Here is a 10755-nt window from a genome sequence, read left to right as displayed (position 1 = left end):
GACTTGGATGAAGACTGTCATAGTACTGTAGCGCTTAATCAAATACTTGCTTTTTATTTGAACTAATTTTTACAAATGAGACTTCTTTAATTACAATATGTTATAATTAATTATGTTTTTTTACTGGTACATTTTTGTGGCTAATATCCTTAATTGTCTGTTGGTCTCACAGTGATTTAACTGGTGTGGCTTGCTTACATATGGGGTATGTGTGGTAGAACAAAGTCTTAATATATCAATTGAATTAGGTCCACCTCTAATCCTGTGGTTACACACCGATTACCATACTAGATAGAGAACTAGTTTTGATTCATGTGTTAAAAATACTAGATCTCTTAGATAGCTTAAATTTTTGCTGCTACGGTTCATTGAGCATTGTGGCATGTGTTCAGTGTCAATTTAATACACTGCAAATGATGTCATTGGTGTATAAACAGTGACTGTGATTTGCTGACAGTTTTTATCAGTGATCAACAATTTGCATTTTGAACATATCTATAAACTTAACTGGACAAACAACACCTCGGATATGAATACTGTGCGCCCTGGCTTTTACCATATATGGACATATCGTTCCCTATATTCACTGCTACTAAGGCAGCCAGTCGATACCTTATTTGGGTCATTCTGCAGACTAGAGCCAATCAGATTGCTTTTGGTCGTGGGCGTGGCTCGTGGTATATAAGTCGCTGCAGCAGTCTGGAAGGTTCACTTGAAGGTTTTGACTTTCAGAGCTCTTCTTTTTTCTTTATTCGAAGCACATTTAACCGAAGACTACAATCGACATGGGATGATGATGTTGCTGCCTTGGTAGTTGATAATGGATCTGGTATGTGCAAAGCTGGATTCGCTGGGGATGATGCTCCACGAGCTGTTTTCCCCTCAATCGTCCGGTCGCCCTCGTCATCCAGGAGTGATGGTTGGTATGGGACAAAAGGATTCCTACGTGGGAGATGAGGCTCAGAGTAAGAGAGGTATCCTTACTCTGAAATATCCTATTGAACACGGTATTGTTACTAACTGGGATGATATGGAGAAGGTAATAATACTGCAAACATTTGATTTTGCAAATATTTAATTCTTTTTTTCTAATGCAGATTTGGCATCTATACCTTTTATAATGAGCTTCGTGTGTGCTCCGGAGGAACATCCAAGTCTTATTGACTGAAGACTCCTCTTAACCCCAAAGCTAACAGAGAAAAAGATGACCCAGATTATGTTCGAAACCTTCAACACCCCAGCTATGTACGTAGCCATCCAGGCTGTATTATCTCTGTATGCCTCTGGTCGTACTACTGGTATCGTTTTTGACTCTGGTGATGGTGTCCTCTCACACTGTTCCCCATCTACGAGGGTTTATGCTCTTCCTCATGCTATCATCCGTCTGGATTTGGCTGGACGTATCTTACTGATTATCTCATGAAGATCCCACTGAACGTGGTTACTCTTTCACTACCACAGCCGAACGTGAAAATGGTTCGGATATCAAGGAGAAACTGGCTACGTTGCTCTCGACTTTGAAACAGGAGATGGATACTGCTTCCACTAGTCCAGTTTGGAAAAGAGCTACGAGTTGCTGATGGTCAAGTGATCACCATGGTAACGAGAGATTCCGTTGCCCAGAGGCTCTCTCCAACCATCTTTCTTGGGTATGGAATCTGCTGGTATCCACGAGACCCTACAACTCCATCATGAAATGTGATGTTGACATCCGTAAGGATCTATACGCTAACACTGTTCTCTCTGGTGGTAGCACTATGTCCTGGTATCGCTGACAGGATGCAGAAGGAGATCTCTACTCTTGCTCCTAGACAATGAAGATCAAGATCATTGCTCCACCTGAGCGTAAATACAGTGTATGGATGGTGGTTCTATCTTGGCTTCTTTATCCACCTTCCAACAAATGTGGATCTCCAAACAGGAATATGATGAATCTGGTCCTTCCATTGTTCATCGTAAAATGTTTCTAAATTAGAATGATAGTAGAAGGTCCTATTATCTAACTAACTACAGGACAGTAGCATTATTAATCTGTTTTATTCTTTCATGTGATTTGTGTTTTACAAGTTACACAACTATAAGTAGTTACTTAACTTGTTGTGGTTTGTTTTATGTTTTTTCTTAATTCTTCAAATCTTTAAATCCTGTTTAGAGTTTTCAAAATTTAAAACAAAATTTGAGTCAATTGTCATGAAAGTGGACTAATATTATGGTCTATAGCAGTGATAATATAAACTGCTTTCACTTGTTTGAGATGTACATAGAAAGTGAGACATCCATTTCTTACTCTGCCACACCTATATTATAACATTTCTGTTGCTAAGAAAAATTGAATACTACTTTTAAATACATCATACATTTAATTCACAAATCTCTCTCCCAACAATTTAGTATATATCTCAACATGGTTGCCTGGGATCTCAATAAGAGGACTTTTGAGATGCTAAATGCACCACATCATCAATCCAACAAGAATTGGTCTGTCACTCTTCAGTATGAACTGAAGATTATTGTCACCAATAATATGTAATAATTATAATAATAATCATGTACAAAACTAATCAGATCTTCTATAATACAAAATAATGACATAAAAACAACAAGGTGCCAAGGGGTTAAAATTACTGTCTGGATTTACAAAAAGATTCCATCACCATGACTACCCATATTTGTAACCATGGTTGATCTTGTAGAGGAAAGTAACCAGCAAAATTCACATTATCAGCAACTGTTTTCCCATAGACTTGCTGGCTTAGTCTATCTTGTATTGTAAAAGCGGTACAATGATCTTAGGAGGATGCATAATATTATCAAATAGAGGTAAGGAGAATTCAGAAGGTGATTGACTATATAATAAGTTAAAGATTCCTTCAAATTTACCATCTCCATTTAATCACTAATGGCAGGAGTCCCTGGTGACAAAAAGGGGAGCAAGTACGTGTGCACACATCGAACAGTTTTACGATTTTTTTTTTAAACAATTTCTTCATTTTCTTCTCCAAAAAATTTCATCTTCAGATGAATGAGAATGATGTTTTTTGTCGTGGAGTTGACAAGTAGGACTGAGGGAGGTTTCTAATAGAAAATAACAAGAATTAATTAAATGTATTTTATTATCCTAGTTTTTTATTCTAGAGATTTGAAAAAAAAAGATTATGAAACTTGTACACAATGTTAATTAATATAAATGTGTAGATCATACTGTTACTATAGCAACCATAACATGTAAATCATACTGTTACTATAGCAACAGATCAATCATGTACATAATACTCACTGAAAAAAAAACATAGGGTCGAAAAGTATATAAAGGTAATACTTTCTCTGATATTAGTTCTGGTGTAAGAAAATAAACATAGTAGTCATAGAGTCTATATCATACCACACAATAATATTTATGAAATCCTCAGATTCTTCCAAGGGTCTGGGAATGTGTCTGTTTCCATTTTTGACCTCCCAAAGGTCAGATGGATGTAAGTAGTGAAGTCAATATTCATCATGTTATGGAAGGGTTCTTGAGGTGGAATAGTATCACCTGATCCAACATTCTTACATCTTCTAATGTGTTTTCTTCACTTTCAGAATCCTCATGTCTTGATAACTCTCTGACTGTCTAACTACACACTTTTCTTTCAACTTCTAAAACTTTCCGAGGACAAGTCTCTTTGAACTGGACAATGTCTGTTTCTCTCCCAACTTTCTTCTGACATCCTGTTCCCATAAACATTATTCCATCATGCCTTTCTTCTTATTTTTATTGTTTCACAGGTGATGACATAGATGCCTGAAACACTCCAACGACCAGAGGAGAGTGCCATTGTTCCCATCAAGTACTCCTAAATTAGAATATTTATAAATCAATCCATTGACCTTTGTTAAGTCGAACAACTAAATCTAAAGGTATCATCATCATTGAAGTACAAAGGAGCTGGAATACTGGAGGGAAGTGGGGGGTGGAGCTATTAATATTAATTAATGATATTATTAATTACCTGTATGTTTTGTGTGTCAGGTTGATGGTGGTCCCACTTAATGCTGTCAGCTGCTGCATTCAAACAAAATAATGTGGTCATTAAATTGAGAAACAACAAGATCCATCTATGATCACCATTAATATCAACAACAACAGGTGGTAGAATAGTACCAGTTGGTCCAGTTGGTATAAATTCATAAACACACAAATATATTCGTTCCAAATTACTTGTACTTGTTGGGACCACCGAGGGACATTGTGTTCATCCACTCTTCATTTTTATCATATGAATATAGACCTTTATGATGTAGGGGTCTTGTGTTCACAAGTTCTGAATCAGAATAGCAAAGTCAAAGATTAAAAACCTTATTGATGACATAGGTTTGTTCCTCTTTGTCGATTAGTAATAAATCTAGTCACATGATCTTGTAGACTGTCCAATGTAATAGGCCCATAGCGACCCAGGTATCGTCTCCCCTCCTTGAACCAAATAAACGAGTTCAGTTCCATTAGACAGGGAGTATATAATGGGAGAGCTATCACGTCTCATGTTGATCTGGAGTATAGATATGATCTGATATTTGTTGACCGTTTAAACCTGATACAACAACAAGAAATCCAGGTGTGCGTTTCTTTTCATTGTTCTGAATATTGTGGATCTCCACCATGTGTAACGATGATATCTCTAACTCCATCTTCGTCAAAGTCTTTTGAAATGAGAGGATAATAATAGTTATATGATGGACAAGTTTGGACAAGTGTTTAGCATCGACTATCCAAAGAAGTTCATCATTATGACATCAAATGCTGCAAATGAACCAACTCTTCCACCAGCAAAGAGACAGTCTTGCTGCCATCTTTTGAAATCTTCTTGACAATTAGCAGCAAATGGAGGAAAAGCTGTCATCTTGCCCCATATTGTAGTACCATCAATACCATTAAAGCAACCAGTCGTACTTGACATGGACTATAACCAATGTCTCCATACATTATCATTTTGACCAGGACAATGATCTAAATCACCTGCATTAAAATGGACCTGGTTAAATTATCAATTAATATGTCTAATATACCATCTCCATTAATATCATGTATTAATACACTGAGCTACTAAATCCATTTTTAACTTTCAACTGTCAGTTAATTTGGTCGGATTCTCTACAGAGGGCTGATCTGTTCCTGGCGGTGGTGTTTCCGTAACAGTGTCATTAGACGATGAGACCAATGATTCAATAATGTCAACAATGGTATATCCAATGATAATGACAATTAACAATGCAACTAGAAACTACACAAAAGACTGCTATTCGACTGTAAGCGAATGATTCAAAAGGTACGGTTTCTTCCTTTTATTGTCCTTCTTCTTCCATAATAAAGACGATTTGTTCCTCTTCAATATCATCATTATCATCTACGAATTCTCTCACTATTTTGTCGATCGAAATTATCGATTCCTCATCGTCAGAGTCTTTCTCTGAGGGACACGCTGATATCCATTCTGGCAGACATCATTCGAAGCTCAGGTAGTTTTTTAAGCAAATAAATAACTACCCCTGGGGGGTGGAGCTGGCTGCGTTATGCAGACTACAATCTGATTGGCTAGCGTGTACTTACAGCTACATGGTTTGAATGTACACTCCACAGCCAATGAGAATTCACCACTTCATTCATTATTCATATATTGACCAATACACCACATTGGTCTGTGAACAAAAGACCCCCGGGCTCGAAATTGCTCTCATTGTACTTCCCATAAGGAACCATTAGTAAAATGCGATCTCATACTATTCTGTGTCTGTCCTTACTAGCAATAGCAAGAGCTGGAGAAATAACTGAAGAAGAAGGAGTACTTGTTTAACTAAAGATAATTTCCAGCACGCTATTACTGATACACATTCGTTTCTAGTGGAATTCTGTAAGTTAAATGCAATCATTAAAACACTAAGTAATGTTTATATTTTTATTAGATGCTCCATGGTGGGTCATTGCAAGGCTTTAGCTCCAGAATATGCACAAGCTGCCACAAACTATTGGAAAGGGGAAGGTTCAGAAATCAAAACTAGCTAAAGTTGATGCTACAGTTGAAAATGATTTAGCTGAGCAAATATTAAGTTCGAGGATATCCAACAATTAAATTTTCAAGAGTGGGTGTCCATAAGGATTATGCAGGTAATTATTTTTTTTTTTTATATAATCAGTTAATGGTAATTATTATTATTATTATATATTATTAATTGTTTTCAGGTGGGTCGTACAGCTAGTGATATTGTTAATTGGTCAAACGTAATTCTGGCACCACCTGTAGCTGAGATGAACTCGATTGATGAGATCAAAGCATTTATTGAGAAACTGATGTTGCTGTGGTGGTTACTTCACGGGTAATACAATGAAGAAGCGTGGCCTTTATGGCAGCTGCTGGGGGACAGTTCAGAAAACATGTTCACCTATGCAATGTGTAACATGCAGTGAGACCACAAAGAGCATGGAAACTGAAGCAAACACTGTCATTTTATATAAAAAGTAAACTTCTTTCTTCCTATTTTCTATCTATGTGTGTTTATATATATATTTATGGTATTGTAAACACAGTGTTGTTTTAAGTCTGAACAAACAATTAAATATTATTTGTATCAACAAATAGACATTCTTTTTATATCCTGTTTGTTCAACCTTATAAAAGGCCTTGTTATTGCATCCAGATCTATAATTAGCTTAAATTAGTTTTAATTAATTCTAATTAATTTTCATTATCTCTATTATAGTTTGATGAAGGTTAAGGCTGTGTTCGTTCTGGTAACTGGGACTGCCGCGAGAGTTTGCTGCAGTTTGGGGCTGGAGAGGAAAAAAATGCCATCTGATCACTAAATTTCCAGATGAGGTATATATGAAGTCAAATTTTTCATCTTCTTCAAACAAATACATTGCTAAGCCCCACCCACATTCTTGATAGGGGGGCTAACTGCCATCTGCCTCAATAGCTGTTGTACATGTGTTAACATTAGTTGTATAAAAGAATGGTTTATTGTTCTTACTGTAGCTAGCTTTGACTTGCATTATCCTATTAGTAATGTAATGTTGGTCTAGTAGTACAAGTCACTTCCTTTAGTTGACTTCCTTTGTATATTAGTCCTTACACCAAATAATTAAGATTATATCCATAACTATCTCTTTGAATTGTTCTGTCTCATTCAATTGTAGAATGCCCTAGAATATTTGGTGGTGGTAGTATTAGAGTTCATCTATTGGCTTTTTCAGTTCTGATGATGAGAAATATCAATCTACATGGATGCCCTCTACACCAGTTGTAGATCCTTCAAAGGGAAGGTGATTGTATATCATTTTTATACTTGACCATTATTAATTATTATAACAATATTTGTTAGTGTACTTGTTGTTGTCATATTGACTCCAAAGAAGAAGAAACGGGTAGAGTTATGGAATTTTTTAGCATACAGAAGACAATGTATGTTTGTAATTCACATTTCTGAACTGTTGTCTACACATACTACTATCTTGTAGCTCCCACACTTCGTTTAATACACTTGATGAAGAATATGAAACGATTTTACCACCAACTAAGGAATACGACACAGAGAAACTAACTGCTTTTGTTCAGAGTTTATTTTGATGGAGAATTCAAGTAAGTACAAGATATTAGCCCAGAATGTTATCCTATCTCTCTGTTTTCAGCCTCATCGTATGACAGAGAGAAATCCCTGATGACTGGGATACTAACCCTGTCAAAGTTCTTGTTGGCAAAAATTTCAAGGAAGTAGCTTTAGATCCAACAAAAATGTTTTTGTTGAGTTTGGTAAGTTGTTCTTATCTTTTCTTCATCATCTCTTGTCCTTCTATTTTATAGATGCTCCCTGGTGCGGCCATTGCAAGCAGCTGGCTCCAACAGGGGAAGAAACTAGCGGACCATTTCAAAGATGACCCCAGATGTCATTATTGCTAAAATGGACTCCACAAAGAATGAAGTTGAAGAGGTCCAGATTCAGGGTTTTCCTACTCTCATCTTTTTCCCCAAAGAATCAGATAAAGTAAAGTTTGTTATAATGTGTTAATAAGACATGTCATTATTAGTTAGCTATGGGTTCCATCTTGTATCTTTTATATATACTATTGTTACTCTATCTCTTCTCCTCCCCCTCATTAAAACTTGATTATGATGGTGGGCGTACATTAGAAGAATTAATAAAATATGTAGAGAAACGTGTTGCCGAGACCTATTGAGGAATCAAAAGACGAACCAATGCGCATGGTTGAAGAGGTGATGGTGACGAACCTGATGGTGACGACCAATGCTCCTAAAGATGAACTTTAAAACTGATAGGCTTTATTATTTAGGCCAATACTATTTTTATTTTTTTTTCCTTTTTTCTAATTCTCTATCACACCCATTGCTCTGATGATAATCATTGTAATCAATCATGTTCAGACAAATCAAAAAATAATTTTCCAATATTGACATTAATATTATAATAAAATAGTAGTCATCAAGATTGCAGTGAAAGGAGTCATGATATGGTACACAATAAAGCCATTGTTGATGTAGCATTGTAGCATTGATTGAAATTACAAAAATTGTGGTTTAAACTGCTCAATTTTCATTTATTTATTCTTTCTTATTACAATAGATATTATTATTATTATTATTATTATTATTATTATTATTATAGTTTTCTTTCTTGGTAAACCACATGCATTACATGTTGTCTCATGACCTGAATTATCTAATGTACAATATTGACATCTCCCATACATCATTAGAATCTTGCTAATGATGGAAGTTTGAAGGAAATATTAGGCTTTGCTCCTCACACCAAACAGGAGAAGGTACTGCAAAAAAAGACACTATTAAAACTGAACTAAAGAACCAATGGTCTCTCTCTCTCTCAAAAACGAAATGTATCAGTTTAATATAACATACTTGATGCTTGATGGCCATATGAGTTGCTCATATTTTTTGCCATATTCTTTCTTTTTCTCCAATTTTCAGCTCCTTCGTCTCGATCTTGTCGCTGTATAGCTTACATAATTCTGGTAAAATGAGCCTAAATAGGTACCTGTTGAGTAAAGGGTGGTGGGCATATATATAAGTCTCCACCCACATACCTGTAAATGTACGACATCAGTGGTATACGAGCACAAAAAAAAAAAAAAAAAAATAAACAACAAAAAAAAAAACAACAAAAAAGAAAAAAGCAGGAAGTGGAATCAGACATAGCACAGAGGAAGTTAACTCCTTGTTGTTGATCTAAATATTTCACAAATGCTTCAAAATGTCTAAAGAGCACAGTTAATATATCTATGGTGATCTCTCTCATTACTTGACTCTCCAATGGTCTCGCGATTCTCTACAGGAAAAGGAGCACCCCGCCCACCTGGTAATGAAGGTTTTGGGCCTGGGGGTGGTTGTTGTCAACTCCACAATAAATATTTCAAGTGGGTAAGGTCCGACGGAGCCAACTTGGTGACCTCCATGCCATAATCCCTCCTTTTTTTTTTTTACTGTGTACAAAACCACACCCACATAATACTGGCCACTCCCACTTGTTATACAATACAGACCTTGTAAAATACATCTGGAACATATTGTTCGTTTACTGGGACTCTCTAATATAACCTAATTCTTGGGCATCCAATGTGGTATCAGACAATTGTCACGAACAAGAGCTGTACATTGTTTGGAAACCTAGAAGAGAGAGAGAGAGAGAGAGAACAGAGGGAGAGAGAGACAGAGAGAGAGACGAGAGAGAGAGAGAGAGAGAAAGGTAGCAAGAGGCAATACTATCCTAACCTGATATCCTTTAGTATCAACTTGATTTAATTTCATTGCCAGAGATACATACAGTAACACAACTTTGATCCAAAAAGTATCCATTACTAGCTTGTTTAACAAGGACTAGGATTAGCATTCTGATAATCTGGCAGCCATGATGCATTCCTCAGCAGTCAACAAATGAGTATTCTAAGACAACAAATATTAGAACAGTTTGTTATTATTGATACACTTACTCTTTCCTCCTTGTAAGATACTTTACCTCTTGCTTCAGGTTCTAGATCATAAAGATCCATCCCACCTTTAATGATTAGATATTAAATATATTAATTTTTGTGTGATAATACCTTTCTCCGTCCTAAATGACGACGCCATCTCATCAACTAATTTAGATTTAGGATCTTCCAATAGTTCAATACTATATTAGTACAAGCCTTATATGGGCATACAAATATAATAATACTATTATTACATTCTTTACCTGAGGAGGTTCATAAATTGTGAACAACAACAGCTGTGATACCCCAAAGGAACTTCATCATATTCCTCATAACGGCCATACAATAACCTAGGTCGTTTGGACGCCAGATTTTCGCCATCCTTCAATAAACCTATTAACAATCGCTTTATCTTCAAACATGATATTATATCAACATGACGATAAGGCCTATGGAAAGTACAATGTAATGCAGTAAAACTGGTTTGTCAAACCTGTCGAGCTAGAGTGGACTGCACTAGGTTTGACATTTTGTGCATATAACTCACATCAGGCTCAGGGAGGATGGTCAAGACATGTGACTGACTTTACAAGAAAGATCTTCTAAATTAACAAACTTACTCTTGTAGTGAAGATGAAGATAAAATTAAAATTGACTAGATTCTACCTTATCAACTCCAACTGGTAAGTTTACCGAAGGTAACAATGAAAAGACATGTGTTGATTGAGAGGGTCACGTGATTCAAGATACTTGCTATCCCACGGCTAAAATGGGAACAG

At 36.0% G+C, this 10755-nt stretch overlaps 2 pseudogenes; both read left to right on the top strand.

Moving 5' to 3' along the window:
* The first annotated feature begins 561 nt into the window (after positions 1–561).
* LOC121391825 lies at positions 562–1975 on the top strand (annotated as a pseudogene).
* A 1422-nt stretch (positions 1976–3397) lies between these two features.
* On the top strand, positions 3398–8209 carry LOC121391824 (annotated as a pseudogene).
* Positions 8210–10755: the final 2546 nt, after the last annotated feature.

The sequence above is a fragment of the Gigantopelta aegis genome, unplaced genomic scaffold, assembly GCF_016097555.1.
Source record: "Gigantopelta aegis isolate Gae_Host unplaced genomic scaffold, Gae_host_genome ctg2992_pilon_pilon, whole genome shotgun sequence".
Classification (NCBI taxonomy): Eukaryota; Metazoa; Mollusca; class Gastropoda; order Neomphalida; family Peltospiridae; genus Gigantopelta; species Gigantopelta aegis.
Note: the sequence above shows the minus strand (reverse complement) of the source record. Positions and strands in the feature narration are given on the sequence as shown.